This window comes from Mandrillus leucophaeus, unplaced genomic scaffold (assembly GCF_000951045.1).
Source record: "Mandrillus leucophaeus isolate KB7577 unplaced genomic scaffold, Mleu.le_1.0 Scaffold598, whole genome shotgun sequence".
NCBI classification, from domain to species: domain Eukaryota; kingdom Metazoa; phylum Chordata; class Mammalia; order Primates; family Cercopithecidae; genus Mandrillus; species Mandrillus leucophaeus.
In genome coordinates this window covers 542594-566162 of record NW_012106452.1, presented here as the reverse complement: position 1 = coordinate 566162, position 23569 = coordinate 542594, and the positions used below count along the sequence as shown (strand labels likewise).

The window sequence follows — 23569 nt, the reverse complement described above, 5'->3', positions numbered from 1 at the left end:
TTTTCCTCAGTGATACTTGTATTTGAGGGTTTTCAATGAATAATAATTTCATTGAATAATTACAGTGAATAATAATTTATTTCACAAAAAGACGTCATAGCGCACACAGTATGAATTTATCAATATTAAAAGACACTTTGAATAACTGACATCAATAATGTATTTTTAAAACTCACATGTATACTCTTATGTTTTACACTTAAATTTTCCAGTTAAATTCCTAGGTCAAAAATGAAGTTCGACTTGTGCTTCTGAGAAAACTGGAGTAGAAGCAGTTTTGCTTCTTCCTCCCACTTAAATGCAACTTAATATCTTGGACATCACATAGAGAAAAACATATAAAGACCTAGAAAGGGAGAGAGAAGACGGCCCACTCTTAGGGAGCTCAGAACTGGGAAGGACATGGTATGGCAAGAGCCCCTGGTATTTCTTATTTGCCTCATATATTCAGATTGGATAGAAACTTAAAACCTCTCCTTTCTTCTAGTTCCTTGTTAAGTAATACATTGATTAACCTACCATTTTTAGATTTTTATTTACTTCATTAGCTGTAGTGAACTCTTCTTTGGACTGTCTGTGTTTTGGTTTGAGGTTTTTATTTGATGTCTTCATTTCCCTCATGGTGTTACATTAAAGCCTCTGCAGAGGTCCCAATTAGGAGCTGAGTTTTGTGGCTTGCACTTGTAATCCCAGCTACTTGGGCAGTTGAGGCAAGAGGATCACTGGAGCCAAGGAGTTAGAGGCTGCAGTGAGTTATGCACTGAGTGTTGCACCCACTGCACTCCAGTCTGGGTGACAGAGTGAGACCCCATTTGTAAAAAAATAAAAAAATACGTGGAATTGAGGGTGGTAAAAATGTAAACAGAAGACTCATCTAGCTAGACTCATCGAGCTTCCTTTCCCTTTTTGCTCTTCATATTTGCACCTGGGGCTGTGAGAGTGGTACTTTGAACATTGTATTCTAGTTCTAATGTCCGCTCACCTCTGTGGCTATAGAGACCAGGAGTAGACCGGCCTCAGTGAGGATAGCCTGTTGTTCTTTAACTAATGTTCCTACTTTCACACCTCAATATTGGTCCTGTGGTACAAGGTTACATTTTTTTTAATTCAAGAGGCTTAATGTATATTTATTATTTCATAGATAAAATCCATCAAATACATCTATATAAAATAATAAATAAATGGAGAAAAACAGATTAGTCTAAAATTATTTCACATAAAATAACTAAGGAAACAACCTGTGAAAACACTTAAAGATATGATAATTATTCCAGTGCAATTAACATTATTTTGACACAATATCTAATTCTGAACTCCTTATCATATAAATTTAAAAAAATATGGAATCACATGCATGACATGTGGGGATACAGTAATAACAGAGTGAGGCATAAGACTTAACTCGTGTATTGGTTATGTATTGTTGCATAAAAACATGTAGCAAACTTAGTCATTTAAAACAGTACTCCTTTGTTTCCTCATGGTTTCCATAGTTAGAAGTGCAGGCACGACATATGCAGATTGATTCTATGCATAGTCTCACAAGGCTACAATCATAGTGTCATTCAGGCTGTGTTCGCATCTGGAACTCCGGGGTTCTACCAGACTTGCTTAGGTTTGTGGCAGAATCCGGTTCTTTGCATTTCTAGGACTGAGGTCCCCACATTCTTGCTGCGTGCTGGCCAAGGACTGCTCCAGGTTCCTAGTGGCCGCCTCCTGGAGGACTTGGGTATGCAACCATCTCCACAGGGCAGCTTCCCTCTTCCAAAAGCACGGGAGAATCTGTCCCAGCCTGAACCTCTGATCCTTTGTAGGAGCTCCCACCTGATCAAGTCTGGCCACCCACTATAATCTCCTTCAAACTGATTAACTCAAAATTGACTGATTTGGGAGATGATAGCCACATAATCCCTCCACTTTTGTCATCTGATAGAATCTCATCACAGGAGTGAAATCCACAACTGCCACAAGTCCAGTCCGCAGCCAAGGAGCATTTTAGGGGCAAGAATCTGGGGGCCATCTGTATTAGTCAGGGTTTTCTAGAGAGACAGGACTAATAGGAAATATATATGTATATTACATATATATATAATGGGAGTTTATTAAGTAGTATTAACTCACGCAATCACAATGTCCCACAATAGGCTGCCTGCCAACTGAGGAGCAAGAAAACCAGTTTGAGTCCCAAAGCTGAAGAATCTGGAGTTGGATGCTCAAGGGCAGGAAGCATCTGGCACAGGAGAAAGATGTAGACTGGGAGACTAAGCCGGTCTACTCTTTTCTTGGTGTTCTTCCTGCTTCATATCTTGGCAACACTGGCAGCTGATTAGATTGTGCCCACCCAGATTAAGGGTGAGTCTGCCTTTCCCAGCCCACTGACTCAAATGTTAATCTCCTTTGGCAGCACTCTCAGACACACCCAGGTTCAATACTTTGCATCCTTCAATCCAATCAAGTTGATACTGAGTGTTAACCATCACACCATCCAAGAATTATTCCTAGCACATCTCACAAGCTTTACTCTAGTTAAGGGTTCTCAGCTTAGCTATGTTTCAGATTTTGAGGGAGCTTCTTTAAAATGCATATTTGTAGGCCTCTATCTGAATCTGATTCAGATTCAGAATTGAACCCTCTCTCCTCAGTTATAAATATATTATTATTTTCAATAAGCTATAGAAGCAACACTTATGCAGCCAGCTTCATCACCCTGGGACTTCTGATAACCACTTCTCTATTAAATATAGACATCTCACTTGCATTTCATTTATTAAAGTACAGTATTTTCAAAACTACAGTTGAGTTCATGAGGAGCCAAGTAACATAAATGGGATCATTAAAAACTAAATGACAAAGGCAGAAGCATCTCTCTAGCCTCTGGAATTAGCAATCTGTTGTTCAAGCCTTCAATGTTTTAAGGGATCAGCCTGCCCCCCTCACAATAAAACTGAGTTAATAGCTAAGTTTCATAAAAAAGTTATCACTTCTTGGCATTAAATCAATAGACTATTCCTCATGATGAAGGCTTTTACATATTGTCACTAATTTAAACTTGGAGTCTCATTCTAAATTTGGATCCAAGTGCTACCTACTGGCAGATGAAATTTTGGGTAGATTGCCAAATATCCTCTGGTACTCCTTTTGAAGTCAATTTCCCCAAAGTGTGTTCTACAGAACTTAATCTTGTGACATTAGTCATTTGGAAAATATTACCTCGCTTCCTCTCTTGATAATTTATAAGGATTTGAGCTATTCCTAGAAATTGACAAGAAAGTGTGGAAAATTGTGTATGATTTGAGTGTAAATAGCAGGCTTGTCTTCCTCATGGGGAAAGTAGATACGTTTCAGTGTGTAGAATTCATCACTTCTATTTTTGAATGCTCATAGGACTTATATATATTTTTTTAATTTCTGCATCTAGACTGCTCTCCAGAATGTTGAGATTGCCCGAGAAGTGACCCCAGCAAAAGAAAAATATTGCTCTACCTGAATTCAAGTAAGACCATTACTTTGCAGTAATGTATCATGCGTAAATTAGTGGAAAAAAATCAACTGTATTTGTCTACACTTCTAAGAGACAATTGTTTTCTTTGATATTAATCTTTTTGAAGCTTCTTTCTCTGTTCTTGAAAATTGACATAGAAAACAAAACCTCTTGTTATGGAAGGAGTAGAAATATTCAGAAATATCTCAATGTTTAATTGCAGTTACACAGCATTTAGATGTGTCTTTCCACAATATTTATTTAAACAGCTATGTTGATTTGTGTTGTTTCTTTAATAAATACTATTTATAGGAATTAGAAAAATAATTGAGTTTTTCTAAAACACCCTTTATTAGGTGAAGGGTCAGTGTCTCCTCATGAAGATGGTAACTGGAGTTACACATTTCAGTGAGGTGTGATTTCCTAAGAAGTAGACACTCAACGAGCAGGGGGCAGGGGGCGGTGCTTGGCAGAGTGACTATGGACTGTCACGTTCTCTTTTGTTTGTTCGGAGGAATGAGTGAATGAGGTGAAATTAGTACAATGAATCAAATTCCTTCAGGAAGGGAGTGTGAGTCAGCATGTATGATGCAGGTGGATCAATGACCTTCTAGTAGAATAAGTGTTACTTTAGGAAGGAATCATACACTATTTGTTGGAAGGAGGTGAACCTGGCTAGAAAAGGTTAGGATTGAAGTCACTAAATCTGTTTTTATAATAAGCTGTCACAGTATTTTTGACAGCTTATGTCCTAGCAGTCCAAGGACTTATAGTATAGTTTTAGTAAGAATCATCAAACTCACTGATATCTGTTAAGTTACAATGAGTGCCAGTACTGAAAAGTATATTGTGTGCATATTTATGTATTCAATTATACTTAAATGTAGTATAGAAGTGGCGAGAATCTTTGAGTGTATCATGTGTTATAAAAACCATGAAATTTTATAACTATGTAGCCACGCAGATTGTCTATTATAAGAGATTTCTAGGCTGGGTTTTCAAGGACTATGGCAAGTTCAGAGGCACTGGGGATTAGGCAATTAAGCCTCAAAGTTGCCCCGTTTGCTACCTATTCTATTAGACGTGGAAGCCACATTGTGCTGTTTCTTGTCGTGGAATGTACATGGGAATGGGTTGCTCATAGATTGATTTCCCTCACCCAATCTGACCCTAAAATTATTCAGGTTGATTTTTAAACAATTATCTTCTTAAAAAATTTTACTTTAAGTTTTGTGATACATGTACAGAACATGCAGTTTTGTTACGTAGGTATACATGTACCATGGTGGTTTGCTGCACCTATCAACCCATCATCTAGCTTTTAAGCCCCGCATGCAGTAAGTATTTGTCCTAATGCTCTCCGTCCCCTTGGCCCCAACCCCAACTCCCAACAGGCCCTGGTGTGTGATGTTCCCCTCCCTGTGTCCACGTGTTCTCGTTATTGAGCTCTCACACGTGAGAATATGTGGTGTTTGGTTTTCTGTTCTTGTGTTAGTTTGCTGAGAATGATGGCTTCCAGCTTCATCCACGTCCCTGCAAAGGACATGAACTCATTCTTTTTTTATGCCTGCATAGTATTCCATGATGTATATGTACCACATTTTCTTTATGCAGTCTATCACTAATGGATGTTTTGGTTGGTTCCAAGTCTTTGCTATTGTGAATAGTGCTGCAATACACATATGTGTGCATGTGTCTCTACAGTAGAATGATTTGTAATCCTTTGGGGATACACCCAGTAATGGGATTGTTGGGTCAAATGGTATTTCTGGTTCTAGATCCTTGAGGAATCACCACACTGTCTTCCACAATGGTTGAACTAATCTACACTCCCACCAACAGTGTAAAAGCATTAAACAATTATCTTTAAATTAAACAGTGTATTTTCATCATTCATGTAAACTCAGAAATTTCCAAAGCACATTTTCTACAAAGCAAAAAGAACCCTTTCTAATGCATTATAAATGCCATTATATATCCAAAGTTTTCAAGTTATTTTTCATTGCTAGACCTTTTTTCGTAGTTAAATATATGCTTCACATAAAACCTCATAGAGGAGTCCAACAGACAAAAGAGGGAAAAAGAAGCATTTTAATGGAAGCAGCAGTGAGTGATCTAGAACTTGGCTGCTCTGTCACTGCCTTCATTTCTTCTAAATCCATTCCCATTCCCCAAACCTCCAGACTAGATGAATATTAATATTTCTTTGAGTCCTGTGATTCCCTGGTTTTTCAATTCTTAATTTGGAAGCACTTGTGGAAGAATCAATTGAAGGGCACAGAGAGCAAAGGATGGAAGCTGAAACTTCCAGAATTATTCTGGGCTAGCCATCAGTGGCCAAGCTGTTGCTATGCAAGAGGGGATCATTTATTCCCTTCTTAGAATTTCCAAGTGTCAGGGGCCGCTCTGCATGCTTTCACACCACTGCTGTGCAAAGATTTCAAAGTATCATGCACAGCAAATCCTGACTAAAGCCCAATAAGAGTACAGGTTATACATGAAGAAATGGAGAAAGGCAGTTGTAAGGAAAATAATGGAAATTCACTTGAGGGCAGCTATTCCCATTCTCAAACTATCTTCTTCTGACAATCCTGAAAAGTGTTAATATTTTGTTATTTTTCAAAAATATGGCTGGATGCATTTCAAGGCATCCTCTTTCTTCTTAAATATATCTCTTTGCCTCTTCATGTTTAATTCATGCTCATATTTGCCCACATTTAAAGCTAGGCTGACTTCACATTGGAGTTGAAAATAGCCCCAGGAGCATAAGGAACCCTGAGAGCCTGAGTGTCCTTAAGTGTCACAGCTGGGTCCCTGCCCCTTTGTGCTCGCTGCCCTTTCTACCTGGCTAGAGGCAGCCCCAGGCTTTCTGGGTATTTTAAAATTACTGTAACAAGAGTATTATAATAAAAATGCTTAATATTTTAATACATAGAATTTTATTTATTTATTTATTTATTTATTTATTTTTATTTTTTTATTTTTTTTGCTATTGCTGCTTTTGTGTGCTTTGGGGATGTCTGAGGCCTTTGCCCTTGTACTTCAATTGGTCCTTCTGCGGTGGCCCGCCCCTCTTTGTGTCACAAGCTGCAGCTGCTGACAGGATGCAACTTCTATTGGCCCATGTGCCGCCAGAATCATTGTTCAAGTTCTTAGTATTCTTAGGCAAGTTTGTTATTGGAGATGGCTTCACTCGGAAATCATCTCTATTTCTAGTGTTGTCTGTCACAGATAAAATGACACCATGATCAAATGAAAGCAAGCTTAGCATTCAGCCCAGTACTGACTTCATACCCTGGGAAACTTTCTGAATTCATTCTGTTTGGGACCCACTGCCCATTTCTCTTGTTTCCTTAATCTGACTGCAAAAGTTTCATGTAGGGAAGGCAGGTAAAGTCCCCAGCCAGTGCACTAATAGCAGTGAGGTTCCCCCAGACTGGAAAAAAACCACACTGACTTGCATTTGTTTGCTTGTTTTATGTTTCCAGGAAAGTTATATGAGAGGGAAGAAACTGTAGTTTCTCCTTGTGATCTCAGGATTAACTGTTGTACCACAATGTATAAGGTCCAAATGAACATTTCAGAAAAATTGATCAACTGAAGGGAACATTTCTGTAGCTCCATTTTGTGCATTTCAAAGACTCTCTTAGTTGAAGAAAGTCTAGCTACACTTAAAAATATTCCCTTTTATTGTTAGTATTGTCTACCCTAGTGGTATGAGGGGACTTCTGGAAGTTCTCAAGTTCTCAGAATTGCTTTTCCTCATGGGCAGATTAATCTAGGTTGCTTTAGTTTGGTGATTCCATCTCTCCCTGTTCAGTCAAGAGAAGGTGGGACCATGGTGTGCAGGGAAAGGCCATTGGCATCCTCTCAGGACTAAAACTGTGGGCCTGTATTTGTGTCTGTCTGTGAAGTAGAGTCACAGGAAAATCTTTAGGTCACCATCAGACACATTTGGTAATACAAGGAAAAACAAACAAGTCTCAAAACTTATTCTCATAAATCTTGTGTTAAATGCTGCTTATACTATAGAAGCTGCAGAACAGAGTTGCAGAAGCTCTGGAGCATGGCAGCTGAAATGGTGGAGAGAGGCACTGTCTTCCTGTGAGTGTGGGACCCTCTTGTTCATATGACTTTCCACATCTGCTCAGTCCTGCCTTCTTTCCAAATTTCAGGAGTTTTCCTTGCCTTCAGGCTGGAATACCCCTAGTGATGGTTCTCACTACCCCATGGTTACCATGTGTCAGCTGCAGTCAGTGCCTCATTCCTGAACTTCCCTGCTTGCCTCCCTCTGTCCTGGATGCAAAAGCCAATCTTCACTTCAGCCTCAACTATTCCCATGGAGGAGCTGTCACAGCTGTGCAGTGTCTGCCCCAACCCCGCAGGACACACAGAGACCTTGGTTTGCTCAGAGAGGTTGGTTACATCCAGCAAAAAGCTCAGGGGCAAATGTTAAGAGGCAAACATTGACAAGTGAAACAGAAGTGGACTGGCTTCATAGAAACAAAAACTTACTTAGCCTTATAGGTCCCCTGCATATACAGTCCCACACTTAGTTGAATGCTCTGACCTCTTTAACACATGTTTGTTTTAATTTACATACAGTCATATGAGTGCTTTGTGTTGTAGTGCTCTATGGGTCTTGACAAATGCATAATATCATGGAACCATCATTACAGTGTCACACAGAGGAGGTTCACCACCCAAAAATATTCCCTGTGCTTCTCTTATTTAACTCTCCTCATTCCTGAACCCCTGTAAACCACTGATCTTTTCACTCTCTATCGTTTTGCCTTTTCCCAATTGTCACATAATTGGAATCCTATAGTAGATAGCCTGTTTCCTTCACTTAACAATATGCATTTTAGATTCATCTATGTCTCTTGGTGGTTTGATAGGTGATTTGTTTCCTAATAATATGCCATTCTGTGGTATACCCCGATTTATTTATTCATTCATCTTCTGAAGGCCGTTAGAAATAAAGCTGCAACAAAAATATTCAGACCTTACATAAGCTTTCAAATCAATGGGTAATGCTTAGTAGCATAACTGCTGCATCAGGTGGTAAGCTCTATAAGGAACGGCAAAGTTGTCTTCCAACGTGGCAGAATCATTTGGCATTCTCTTTTTCGCCACTGCTGTCTTCTCCTTCCTCTACCTCTTCCTCTTTCCATTCCTCATTTTCTTCTTCCGGTCTCTTCCTCCTTTTTTTTTTTCTGTCGCTTTCTGTCTCTCTCCACACACACACACACACACACACACACACACACACACACACGGATACTTTACAAAATTGTGGGAGGTTACCTAACACGTTAGTTTTGAAATTGGGAAAGGCCATTTTAGACAATACAAATGAATACAAATGAATTATAAAGAGAAGATACAATATGAAATCTCTTCCTCAGGTCTCAGTATTAATTAGTCAATATCTTCCTCTATTTATCTGCACAATTCAAACTTATAGGTTTCCATGTCTTTCTTCTTGAACTTCCAGGTGTCCATGAATTCTATAACCACCAGCTCTATCAGCCTTCTTATGCATGTTCTGTTCGTTATTTTCGTTCTTTATCATATCAAAATATGTAATTGCCTCATCCTGTAATCTCACCTTTCTCTCTGATGTTATCTCTGTGTGACACTCTTCCAAAAAGACACACTTTCTGTTACTAAAACGTTTCCTATTTTGATGTAGTCACACTTGCTTAATTTTGCTTTTGCTGCCTGAGCTTTCAGTGTCATATTTAAAACAAATTATTGCTAAGATCAATATCAAGAAGATTTTTGCCATGTTTTCTTCTACAAATTTTACTGCTTCAGATCTCATGTTTAAATCATCAATTTATTTTGAGTTGATTTTTGTATATTATATAAGAGTTAAGTTTCATTCTTTTGAGTACTAATTTCCAATTATCCTAATGCTATTGTATCTTCTTCATGGCCTTGCCAAAATTAGTTGACCATGTATGCTTGGGCTGATGTTTGGGCTCTCTACTCTGTTCTATTGGTCTATGTGTCTGTTTTTATGCCAGTACCATATTGTTCTTTTTAATGTAGCTTTGTCATGTAATTTGAAATCAGGAAATATGATGCCCCAAACTCTGTTTTCAGTTTTCAAGATCACATTGGTTTTTTGAGTCTTTCATGGTTCCATATAACTTTAGAATGTTTTTTCTGTTCCTGTGAAAAATGTCATTGAAATTTTGACTGAGATTGCATTCAGTCTGTATATGGCTTTAGGCAGTATTTGACATTTTAAAAATATTAAAACTTTCAATCCATAAACATTAGATATTAAACTAAAAAACATTTGCACAGAAGAGGAAATAATCAACACAATAAAAAGGTAATCTATGGACTCGGAGAGAATATTTGCAAGCTATATATCTGATAAGAAGTTAATATGCAAAATACATAAGGAATTCCCACAACTTGAAAGGAAAAATGTAATCTAATTAAAAATGGGCAAAATATATGAATAGACATTTTTCCAAGAAAGACATGCAAATAACCATACATATGCAAAGGCGTTAAACACCACTAATTATCAGGAAAATGCAAATAAAAATCACAGTAAGATATCACTTTACTTCTGTTAAGATGGCTATAATAAAAATGACAAGATGTGAGAGGTGTCAGCAAGGGTGTGGAGGGAAGGAAACCCTTGTCCACTGCTGCTGGGGATGTAAATTGGAACAGTTGTTGTGAAAAACTGCATGGAGTTTTCTCAAAGAATTAAAAATAGAACTACTGTATGATCCAGCTGTCCTACCGTTTTCACCCATAGAAGGTGAAATCAGCATCTTGTAGAAATGCCTGCATTTCCCTTTTCATTGTAGTATTATTCACAATAGCCAAGATTTGAAAACAACCCTAACTGTTCATAGATGGATAAATGGATAAATAAATTATGGTATATGTACATAATATAATACTATTCAGTCTTAATAAAGGACATACTGACATTTGCAACAACATTGTTGAGCCTGGAAGGTATTACACTAAGTGAAATAAGCCATAAACAGAAAGACAGATACTGTATTATCTGACTTATATGTGAGATCTTAAGTCAAATACATACAAATAAAGAGTGGAATGGTGGTTACTTGGGAGGAGAGGGCATGGAAATAAAGAGATGCGAATCAAAGAGTACAAACTTGAAGTTACATAGGATGAATTAGTCTAGAGATCTATGGTACAGCATGAGGACTCTAGTTCATAATACTGTTCTGTATACTGGAAATTTCTGGAGAGAGTAGACAAAAGAAAGTAATAAAATGTCTTGGAACTAGATAGAAGTAATATTTGCACAATGTTGTGAATTTACTAAATGCCCCTGAGTTATACACTTTAAGTAATCAATTTTATTCTATGTGAATTTTACCTCAATGAAAAGAAATGCAAGGAAACATGGGAGAAAACAGACTTCCTATTATACAAAACCCAAACATAAATCCTACCACATTCAACACATTTTTTTTAGGTGGCCCATCCTAAGTATTCATTTTCTATGTTGCTATATAATAGCATTTTAGATTATTTTTGTTTGTGTTTCCCAGCAGATTGTGAACTCTTTGTTTTTGTTTGTTTGTTTTATTTTGTTTTGTTTTGAAATAGAGTTTTGCTCTTGTTGCCCAGGCTTAAGTGCAATGGCACGAGCTCGGTTCACTGCAACCTCTGCCTTTCCAGGCTCAAGCAATTCTCCTACCTCAGCCTCCTGAGTAGCAGGGATAACAGATACATGCCACCATGCCTGGCTAAATTTTTTTTTGTATTTTTAGTAGAGACAGTGTTTCACCATGTTGGCCAGTCTGGTCTCGAACTCCTGGCCTCAGGTGATCAGCCTGTTTTGGCCTCCGAAAGTGCTGGGATTACAGGCATGAGCCACCATGCCCTGCCTGTGAACTCTTGAAGAGAAGTCTTGCATTACTCCATTGCCAAGAGTACTTCTCCCTCCTAGTCACTTCACTCAGCCCAGTCTGAACTGTGCTCTCCAGGCTAGCACTGTTGGTGGTGATTGCTCTGGACCTCACTTTTAGTTGACTTGATCTGACTCATGTCCTATGCTTTTACACATGCCCCATCCTTAAAACTCATTTCTGTGTGCCTTGTGTGTCTCAGATCCTGCATCTGGATATTTGGACTTGATCTTTCTTTTTATTTTCCTAATGGATTTTATCATAAACTTGACTGTAGTTTTATTAATTGCTTTAATATAATTTCAGGCTTCTTGCCTTTCCAAAAACTACTTCTCCAAAAATAGCCATTTGGCTGGCACGTGCTTCAGTCCTATCTCCAGGAATAGGTGGGGAAGGGGAGTCAGCAGAGTTTTTCAGGTGCTATTTCTGGGCTATACATTCTCATTTTATAAATTTAATGGGTGTAACTGGTACTTATAATATTTGTGTTTTCAACAAGTCATTTTGAGTATTTAAGGAAGAAAATAACAGTAGTACAATGGATAATGTGAAAATGTTTAGGGGATTTCATTTTTATTTTTAACTGTGTAATTGCTAGTACGCATAGAAAAATGATGAGAAAATGAAGCAAAATGAAATCTGTTACATTTCTCAGTGATGGATAGCAACATGCACAAAGTTACATGCTTTTGAAATGTGATATTATCTTTTATTTTAAAAAATATTCAATTTGGGCCTTGCTACATATTATTTCCTAATATGTAGAAAAAATAAGAAGGAAAGCTATTGATTTTCCTCTAGTATGAAGGAAAATCAATAGTGCAAGAAGGGTCAATTGAACAAGCGAAGAAACAGTTCCCTTGAAAGAAATGTCGTGACAGAATACAAGAATTGTTGTACTATTTAAAAACCAAACCGGATTTTCAAAATTATTCTACACTTGTGTGTTACAGTATATAATGCATGAATTCAATGGAGCAAGTAGTGATATCATAATAAGAATATAGTATTATTTTCTAAAGGAAGATCAATATGAAGATCTATTTTAGAAAAGTGTCATTTGCAGCATGAGAACCCCAGTCTAAATGCCTATGAGTTGGCAAGGCAAAGAATAATGCATATATAATAATGACAGCAGTCAATTTTACGCCTTTTTAAAAATGAGAATGCACCTACCATATAGATACAGTAGGTTCTTTTATTGCCAATTGCACTTCTCCAAAGTTAGATGGTGAGATAATGGCAGATCAACAACTATCTCTTCAGGTTTTTGTCAACTAATTCAAAAATTTTTTATGATATGACTTTAAACCATTTTTATATTTCAGGGTATAAACACTATAAGAAATAAATCTTTAGTTGAGTAACATGTAATTAATAAGTTGAAAGATATAAATATGTACAAGATGCATGTTACTAAATAAAATATATTTTATGTTTATGAGTACAGATATCCCAATATATTAGTTATAAAAGTAGCCCTATTTCTAACAGGAAACATTTTTTTGAGAAAAAGTGTGCTTTGGCACGTGTGTGTGTGTGTACACCAGACAACTCTTAAAAGCTACTTCAGATTCCCTTAATTTCATCTTTTTGGTCACTTCTCCCAGCTTCAGCCAATACTGCAGTGGTCAAGTTTCTGGAGTGTGAAACAAATTTATGCAAGCACGAGTGACCAGCTCTTTATCTTAAACCTGCATCCCATATCACTCCTCTTTTTTCTTTTGCCCGGAAATTTCCTATTGAGGTGATGCACCCACAAATGCTATGGAATTAATTGTCCATGAGGCAAATCTCTGACAACCTGGAGACTAGAGCCAATAGATGTATTATTCTCCCCTTTATCCTCAGAGACACCATCCCAAGATGATGTCACTGATGCCTCATACCAAGTGGTGGCCAACTTTACATTACATCCTCTCATGGTTTGCCCTAACCAACTGTAATGCTTAATCTGACCCATTCTGTCACCTTGCTCCTCCTTGCTTTTCCTGATCTCCACTTCCTCATAAACCATTGCTCCTTTGCCAGGCATTTCATCAGACTGCATTGCTTATTTGCATACTGATGACATCAACTTGGTCACTCTTGCTCATTTACTCAGCGTTTTAGTATTTGACTAACAGTGTTTCTCTGCACTATTTCTGTAAGTCTTACGCTTCAGCATTCACACAGAAGATTAATTCCATACCCTGGCTTTCAGTGCTATGCTGCTTCCCTCTCAGCTGTTTGTGCATTTGTCTGCAGGTGCCCATTCCCTAAACTGTATGATTGCCTATGACGGTACAGTCTCCAGAGTCTCCGTTTTATAACTCTATGTCCCATTTTTTCAGCCCACTTACCATAGTTATGCTGTTCCAGACTAAGCTGAAGACTCCCAGTCCTCAACCCTTTACCTTCAAGTGCCCATAGCATGTTATGCCTTAATTCCATCCTCAAACAACTTAGATTCCATGATACATCAGTATAATCACTATTTACATACCTCCCCAACGTTTTTGCCTTTCTCTCCTTCTTACAACACGTCTGAAAAATCTTAACCATAATTCAACTAAATTTCTATCTGCTTCCCCAAGTAGCAAAATATGACTCAGAGAAAACATACAACTATGCTGATGAGTTAGCCTTCAACTTGTGACCCCCCCAAACCTCAGCTCAGTCATGACTCTTGCTTATGAGTCATCGTTTGTCTGAATTTGCTGTTTATATCTTTTTTCTCTCCAAACTTTCAGCAAATGTCCTTTATTACTGTATTTAATAAGCTTGGCTTTGCTTTACTACTATAGCAGCATTAAGAACAAAATTATTTATCTATTAAGAAAATCTACCAAACTAGCTGCATTTATTCCCATAACCCTTCTTACTATGAAGAAATGTATATGCTCCCATCTTAGCCAAAAATCCTTCACTTTTACATTGGATTCCATTTTTTTTCCCCACCTGCTTAAGGACTCTGCTCCTGAAATTATATCTTACTTATTCAAGTATCAACAGTTTGTCTCTCTCTGCTCTATTTGTCTATTTCCATTAGAATACAAATATGGTTACATATTTTTCTTTCTTTTTTTTCTTTTTTTTAGATGAGGTCTCACTCTGTCACCCAGGCTGGACTGCAGTGGTGCGATCTCGACTCACTGCAACCTCTGCCTCCCAGATTGAACCGATTCTCCTGCCTCAGCCTCCTGAGGAACTGGGATTACAGGTGGTACACACCACCATGCCCAGCTAATTTTTGTATTTTTAGTTGAGACGAGGTTTCACCATGGTGGTCAGGCTGGTCTCCAACTCCTGACCTCATGATCTGCCCGCCTCAGCCTCCCAAAGTGCTGGGAGTACAGGCGTGAGTTACCATGCCCAACCTACATCTTAAAATTAAAAATAAAATTCCTCCTTTAACTCCACTTATTTCGGTAGCTTCGGTCTGAAATGTCTGTTCCCTGCAATCTCAATCTCTTCTACGTAGTTGTAATTATGTCATGTTTTCAAATCTTCACATTTTAGTCACCTTTGAAACTATTACAAATAGGTTTTAACTCAGCATTCCACTGAAACAGTTCTTAGCAAACGGGCCAAGGGAAATTTAATATGTTTCCCAGTGAGTTTACTTCCGACTTGAAATGTCCCTTCTTCATGCCTCATTCGTGGGATGTCATTCAGATTCCTTTTAAATGGTTAAACAATATATATTAGAGCTCTAAATGTAAAAACATAAGGATTGGTATATTTTTGAGGGAAAAAGCAATAAAATGTCCTTAGTTGAGTATTAAATATCCTTTTTGTGGTACTTAAGTATTATTGACTTTGTAAATGACAATTATTTATTACTACGAAGATTCTCAATGTTTTTATAATATAAAATTATGATTGTTCTTTTTTAACAAAACAAAGAAAAATTTGAGTTTCTTCTTATTCAAGGTTACACTTTCTGACATTGATTCCTCTGAAGATGACAAATGCCTTCATAAGGTAACAGAGTTTTATAATATGCTTAGAAAATAGAATCAGATTGATATGGTTTGTGTCTGTGTCCTCACCCAAATATCTCCTTGAATTGTAATAATCCCCACATGTCAAGGGCAGGACCAGGTGAAGGTAATTGAATCAAGGGGGCATTTTCCCCCATTCTGTTCTCATGATAATGACTAAGTCTCCTGGTATCTGATGGTCTGATAAGCATCTGGCATATCCCCTGCTGGCACTCTCGTGCCCCCTGTGAAGAGGTACCTTCTGCCATGATTGTAAGTTTCCTGAGGTTTTGCCAGCCTTGTGGAACTGTGAGTCAATTAAACTCTTTTTCTTAATAACTTATCCAGTCTCAGGCAGTTACTTACAGCAGTGAGTGTGAGAATGGACTAATACACAGGTTGTGTTAAAAATAGTCCAAAGAAATATTGCTTAGGTCAAAACCTGATGCTGTCATTTACTAGCTGTGACTCATTTGACAGTTTCTTAAACCCTCTGAGTAAGTTCCCACATAGACCATAATGCTATGATGAGCATAAATGTATATGTGAAAAGTGCTTAATATCATGTTTATCAGACAATATAAGCAAATAATATATGTTAATTGGTTAACAAAAATCACACTTTTGTGACTTTAAAGTTCACTAATTATTGTGGAAAACATTATTTTTTTTTCTTTTTCCCCATCAAACTTTTATCTGTTAATTTATATTTCTACGAATTCATGGTTTTCTATATTATACCATGGAAGGTAACACAGTACTATTTTTTTTTTCGTTTATTTATTTATTTTACTTTAACTTCCAAGATACATGTGCCAACAGTGTAAAAAAGGTTCCTATTTCTCCACAGCCTCAATAACATATATTGTTTCTTGATTTTTTAATAATCACCCTTCTGACTGATGTGAGATGGTATCTCACTATGGTTTTGATTTGTATGTCTCTAATGATCAGTGATAATGAGCTTTTTTTCGTATGTTTATTGGTCACATAAATGGCCAATGCTTTCTTGAGAAGCATCTGTTCATATCCTTTTACCACTTTTTGAGGGGGTTGTTTTGTTTTGTTTTGTTTGTAAATTTGTTTAAGTTCCTTGTAGATTGTGGATATTATCCCTTTGTCAGATGGGTGGATTGCAAACATTTTCTGCCGTTCTGTAGGTTGCCTGTTTACTTTGATGCTGGTTTCTTTTGCTGTGCAGAAGCTCTTTAGTTTAATTAGATCCCATTTGTCAATTTTGGCTTTTATTGCAATTACTTTTGGCATTTTTGTCCTGAAGTCTTTGCCCATGCCTATTTCCTGAATGGTATTGCCTACATTTTCTTCTAGGGTTTTTATGGTTTGGGTTTTACATTTAAGTCTTTAATCCATCTTGAATTAATTTTGTATAAGGTATGAGAAAGGGGTCCAGTTTCAGCCCAAAGTAATTTATAGATTCAATGCTATTTCCGTCAAACTGCCATTGATATTCTTCACAGAATTAGAAAAAACTATTTTAAATTTCATATGGAACCAAAAAAGAGCTCATATAGCCAAGACAATCCTAAGCCAAAAGAACAAAGCTGGAGGCACCCTGCTACCTGACTTCAAAGTCTGCTACAAGGCTACAGCAACCAAAACAGCAAGGTACTGGTGCCAAAATAGACATATAGACCAATGGAACAGAACAGAGACCTCAGAAATAACACCACACATCTACAACAATCTGGTCTTCAACAAAGCTGACAAAAACGAGCAATGGGGAAAGGATTCCCTATTTAAGAAATGGTGCTAGAAAAGCTGACTAGCCATATGCAGAAAGCTGAAACTGGAAAATGTTACGCTTATATTTTTGTTTTAGTTTTACCATATCTTTGTTAAATAGATTATAATCTTGGGCCTATTTTATAGCTTATAGAATTAAAAAAATAAGAAATATCACACCTACAAAGCCATACATATATAAACTCTGGGTACTATTGTTTTAGAGTTTTCATGAGCATACACCAATTGTCACATTTCATTTGCTCTGAGATGAGGTCCATGGTCAGAAACAATGCTGAGTATAATGACATGATATTTGAAAGGGCATTTTATAAGTTCATGGATGGTAATTTTGCAAAATCTCTGTAATCAGGTAAAGCAAATCAATACCTGTAGTGGGTAAGTATTCCACTAAGAACAAAGCTCTGCCCTTTCATGACGGAAGTGGCCTGGTGAGAACAACCAGGCAGCTGGCTGATCACCCAGGAAATGTTTCAATGTTAGCAGAGGCTGTATCCAAATCAGCCCAGGTGAGTGGAGGTCAGTGTTTTTCAGCACATACGTATTCTGCATCACTGCCACCTTAGCCACTTTGTCACCAGCTGATACTTGGATATGATAGTAATGGCTGGGGAAAGAGACTACCTGCCATCAACAGAACAGGGCATTCTATTTTCATCATTAAAGTATTGGTCTACTGAAACCACTTGTTGACAATCATTCACAAAGGACACCAATATCTTTATAATCTATGACCATTCAGTGAGGTCTACCCACATACTCCTTCCCTAGACCTCCTTGTCACCAATATTCCAATCACGTTTCTTCAAATAGTGAACCATACAGCCAAGCTATTGGCTTCAGCTCATGAATCATTATAGTCCCCCATCTTTGGCTCTCTCTCCTCCCAGGCAAAATGAACAACCAGGTGCACTCATCCACGTTCTGTCCACTGGGAAGATTTTCCTTTGCAATTGTCATCAGGAAGACCCTGTAGGTGTGGGGCTGCAGCATTGCAGCTGCCCATCTCAGATGGTACCTGCATATCATGCAGATCCATTCATAAACTAAGCAAGAGTTTTTTCACCCTTAGATCGTCATAGGGTACTCTAGTGAGGCCTTAGGTGCAAGCTGAGAGAGAAAAAGCAGTGTAGCAGGAGTAGGAGCCATACACATTTGGGACACCTATTCATGTAACTTACCTGTGCCTTCAAGGTGTACCTGAGTCCAATCTGGTAAATACCACTTCCATTTGATAATGGAGTACTGTGGTGCACACCTAACTATGACTTTTGGGGGCAAAAAATACACAGTTCACAGTGAACTATCTATTAAGTCCCTGTAGTAGACCAAAATCTGTGTCTCAAAAGCAGAGTAGACATTCACCAAGGATAGTCAGGCCTTGAGCCCAAATCCTAAAGGCCTACACTGTGACTCACCTGTAGCGTCCCTCTCTGCCACTGACACTTCAAGTTTCCTGAGGTCTACTCGATCATGAAACCCAAGAGGCAGAGCAGATTGCATAGCAGCCTGGATCTGTTCAGAGCCATTTTGTGTTCTGGGTGTCAACCAGCATTAGCAACTTTTGAGTCACTTGGTAAATGGGCCAGAGAAGCATACCCTAACAAGGTACACACTTCCTCCATAATCCATGGAGGCCTCACAGGAATAGCACAAAGGTGGAAAAACAGCAACTTAACCCTTACCTAGGAAAGGATATTTTGACAATCTCCAGGCCACTGGGCCTTGGAAATTTTGAAAGACACATAATTAAGCCATCAGAGATATTATGAATTTAAGGATGAAATTCATGGAATGGAAATACAGTACATTTTATTTTTATTCTATGCAATTGTTTATGTTTTTTGAGTAGTCTTAGATATCATAAAGCAGTGGTTCTCAAAAGTGAGCATACAATGGAATCACCTGGATATCTTGTTAAAACTCAGGTTGCTAGGCCCTAACACCAGAGTTTCTGATTCAGTAGATGTGGGATGGGAAGGAGCCTATGGTTTGCAATTCTAAGTTCCCAGGTGATGCTCATGCAGGGACCACATTGTGCAAACCACTAGATGGAGAAAGAAGTGGATGATTTATGGTAGAAAGCAAGTTATAAGTTGACTGTAATATCATGTATCACTGAGAACTCTCTGTTTTGTTTCTGAATTTGTTCTGTGAGTAAAGGGTTATGACTCTGTGTAAAAGGGAAGTTAACAACATTCAAACTCCGGGTACCAAGTCTGCTGTAAGACCACACAGACCTCTGCATCAAGCCTCCTGGTATCTAGGTGCTGCATGGCATTTACATAGCAGAAGAGAACATTTAATACATTTCAGAAGAGATAAACAATTTAGGGTAAATATTTAATATTTTAGGCATGAAATACAGTGTTTTCAAAAAATTATAAAAATGGAGATGATTTTCACTTGATTTCAGTAGCACATCTAATAATTTAACTTTTTTTGAATCCTAATTCTAAATTCCAATCTAAGTTAAATTCTGATTAAGTTAATTCTTCTCTAGAACACATTTGAGTGAAGATTATTTTGTGAACAATGGGAAGACAATTGCTTGTGTTATAGACATTCCGTATTTTCTGTTTGAATGTTAATTACTCATAAGAGTCATTTGGTAGCTTTCATTCATTTGTTAATCCATTAAACAAGTATGTACTGAATACCTGCTATATACTAGGTTCTGTACTAAGCACTGGAATTCAAAGATGAATACGGTATAATTCAGCCTTTAAGGAGCTCACAGTTTAATGTTTCGTAACTGAGTCTTCTAAGAGGAAGGCCAGCATTCTGCTTGATTCTTTCTAGAACAATATTATATTTCACAGACTATGATGTTTCATGCAAAATGCAGCTGTTAACCATATTTTTACAGTCATTACCTCCCTGGCTTGAGGAGAACAGTCAGAACAAAAGGTGATAACATTTATATTCCATGTTTTCTGCTTTTAAGATTATAATTCAGATTTATTTTCACTCGATGTGTCCAATTTAAGTCTATTGTTGATAACATTGATAACATCAGTAAGGTTATGGCTTTGCAATCAGTTTGAAATGAATAGTTCCAGTGGATTTAAATGATTTCTCTTTGAGAAAAAAAGTAATGAATAGGTCATAACTAATTAGCATGTCATAAATCACACTGGTGTTCTTTTCTACTTGAAAACCTGAGAAAGGTATAGTAACAGAAAACACTCTTTCTTTTTCTTTAAGTGTTTGTCACTGCCTTTTAGAGGTAAATTATTTCAATAAAGCTTCTTGCACACACTTGCAGAACCTTTGAAAGCCATTTTACTACTTCCTGTTCATAAACACAGCAAGATGCTCTGCATATCACAGAAGTGACATGCTTGGTCATTTGGGGGTGGATAGTGGAACTGGTTCCCTGTGAGGAAGCAGCCACCTGTTCACTGTTTCAGTAGGTGAAGCAAAACAACTAGAGCATATGAAGGAACAAGGTGGAATGACAAGACAATAAGAATAAATTGGGCTTAGATAGAATGGTGCAATTATGCTACAAACAGCCTGCCTTTCATTGCCATAAATTATGCTGGGTTGTATTTTCTGGATAAACACTTTGCTATTTTTTCTTTCACTGGTCTTCTTTTTACATTTTACCATTCAGAATTCTCAATTTTCATCAGTCTTGCCATATATCATAATTACGCAGTCTTCTGAAAGCTCCAAAGTTTATGAGACTTTTGTGTCAAATATACTAGACTAGGCTTTTGTTTCTTTGTTCTTTATATTATGCTGTGGTGTTTCTGGGATAAAAGCCTCTCCAACCTCACTATAAGCATTACACAGAGCCATTTGGTAATGGTAATAAAACTAAGATTTTTTTGTAACAGATTTTTTATTCTTTTTTCAGTTTATCAGAAGCAATATTGAAGGGCAAAAGGAGAACAATGGTTGGCAAATCACTGCTAATTTTGAAATATTGGGTTATCAGCATAAGATGCTCTAATATGCCAGGTGAATCAGTAGTGTTCCATTGATTCACAAGAGCACTACTGTAAATAGCTCGGCAAATCATTTACCTCACTTTCTTTGGTTAATCAGCTGAAATTTATGTTGAGAAATCATCCTCTAATATAAAATTATGAGGGGAAACTTTTTTAAAAAAATTAAATTTTAAATTCTATTATACATATGCAGAACATGCAGGTTTGTTACATAGGTATCCATTTGCCATGCCGGTTTGCTGAACCTGTCAACCCGTCATCTAGGTTTTAAGCCCTGCATGTGTTAAGTTTTTGTCCTAATGCTCTACCTCTCCTTGCTCCTCAACCCCCGACAGGCTCCGGTGTGTGTTGTTCCCCTCCCTTGTCCATGTGAGGAACGTGTTCTTGAGATGAGACTGATGATACCAATCACCATTGAATATTTGTCCTCTCAGTATATTGTCTCAGTTAGCCTATTTATGATGGGACAATAAAAGGGAGAATTTCATGATCGAGAACTCAAAAGTAAATGGAATAAAAACAAAGATAAATAGCTGGGGCCTAATTAAACTAAAGAGCTTTTGCACAGCAAAAGAGAATTTCCAAATGTCACCATATTGTCTTTACCTTTCCATGTTTACTGGATTTCATGGAGTCAGAGAAGCCACAGAGAAGGTTTCAGTGTGGCCTGATTTATTGAGAGCCCTGGAGTGCCCAGTGGGCATCCCACCCTGAGTGCAGTGCAAGAAAGCCAAATCTCCAAAAAGCTTTTGTTGTTTTGTTGTTTGTTTTGTTGTATCTCATTAAAAAAGAACAAAACCAGAAGCAACTTGGTATTATCAAATTCTACTGGCCTGGGATGTTGGAGTCTCTGGCTCAACAACTCATCTGCTTTTTAGGTTTGAGAAATTTACTTGTTTTCTTTGGTCTTTAGTTTTTTCATCTGTGAAATAAGGAAGCTAGGCCCATTTTGTTGTTACACTCTCATGTAACGTTTCCCTGATCATTACTGATGTTGAACATTTTTTTTCATATGTTTGTTGGCCATACAAATGTTGGCCATTTGTATATCTTACTTTAAGAATTGTCTATTCATGTCTTTAGCCCACACTTGGATTGGATTGTTTGTTTTTTTCTTACTGATTTGTTTGACTTTGTTGTAGATTATGGATGTTAGTCCTTTGTCAGACGTATAGATTGTGATGATTTTTCTCCCACTCTGTGGGTTATCTGTCTATTCTGCTGACTATTCCTTTTGCTGCACAAAAGCTCTTTAGTTTAAATAGGTCCCAGCTATTTATCTTTGTTTTTATTGCATTTGCTTTTGGATTCTTGGTCATGAAATCTTTGCCTAAGCCAATGTCTAGAAGGATTTTGCCAATGTTATTTTCTATAATTTTTATAGTTCCAGGTCTTAGGTTTAAGTTCTTAATCCATCTTGAGTTGATTTTTGTATAAAGTGAGGGATGAGGATCCAGTTTCCTTCTCCTACATGTGGCTAGCCAATTATCCCAGCACCATTTGTTGGAAAGGGTGTCCTTTCCCTGTTTTATGTTTTTGTTTGCTTTGTCGAAGATCAGTTGACTGTACGTATTTGGGTTTATTTCTGGATTCTCTATTCTGTTTCATTAGTCTGTGTGCCTTTTTTTATACCAGTGCTATGCTGTTTGGGTGACCATGGCCTTATAGTTTGATTTGAAATCAGGTAGTGTGATGCCTCCAGATTTGTTCTTGTTGCTTAGTCTTGCTTTGGCTGTGTGGGCTCATTTTTTGGATCCATATGAATTTTAGAATTATTTTTTCTACTTCTGTGTAGAATGATGGTGTTATTTTGATGGGGATTGTATTAAATTTGTAAATTACTTTTGGCAGTATGGTCATTTTCACAGTATTTTTTCTACCTATCCATGAGCATGGGATGTGTTTCCATTTGTGTCATGTATGATTTATTTCAGCAGTGTTTTGTAGTTTTCCTTGTAGAGGTCTTTTGGCTCCTTAGGTATATACCCAAGTTGTTTTTTTGTTTTTTGTTTTTTTGCTTTTGCAGCTATTGTAAAAGGGGTTGAGTTCTTGATTTGATTCTCCACTTGGTTGCTGTTGGTATATAGAAGAGCTACTGATTTGTGTACATTAATCTTGTATCTAGAAACTTTGCTGAATGCTTTTATCAGTTCTAGGAGCTTTCTGGAGGAGTCCTTAGGGTTTTCAAGGTAAACGATCATATCATCATCAAACAGTGACAGTTTGACTTCCTCTTTGCCAATGTGGATGCCCTTTACTCTTTCTCTTGTCTGATTGCTCTGGCTAGGATTTCTAGTACTTTGTTGAAGAGGAGTAGTGAGAGTATGCATCCTTGTCTTCTTCCAGTTCTCAGAGGGAATGCTTTCAACATTTCCCCATTCAGTATTATGTTGGCTGTGGGTGTGTGCTAGATGGCTTTCATTACCTTAAGGTATGTCCCTTTTATGCTGATTTTGCTGAGAGTTTTAATCATAAAGAGAT

The 23569-nt window shown here is 37.4% G+C and overlaps 1 protein-coding gene across 3 annotated transcripts in view; it reads left to right on the top strand.

Moving 5' to 3' along the window:
* Positions 1-23569, top strand: part of SNTG1 (syntrophin, gamma 1) — an 804940-nt gene that overhangs the window by 267257 nt on the left and 514114 nt on the right. For 2 of the 3 annotated variants that reach the window (XM_011999541.1, XM_011999540.1), the window contains one exon: positions 3419-3493. The exons of the other annotated variant lie outside the window; for it this stretch is intronic. The gene's annotated coding sequence lies outside the window, so the exon portion shown is untranslated. The remainder of the gene's footprint in view (positions 1-3418; positions 3494-23569) is intronic. 3 annotated transcript variants of the gene reach the window in all.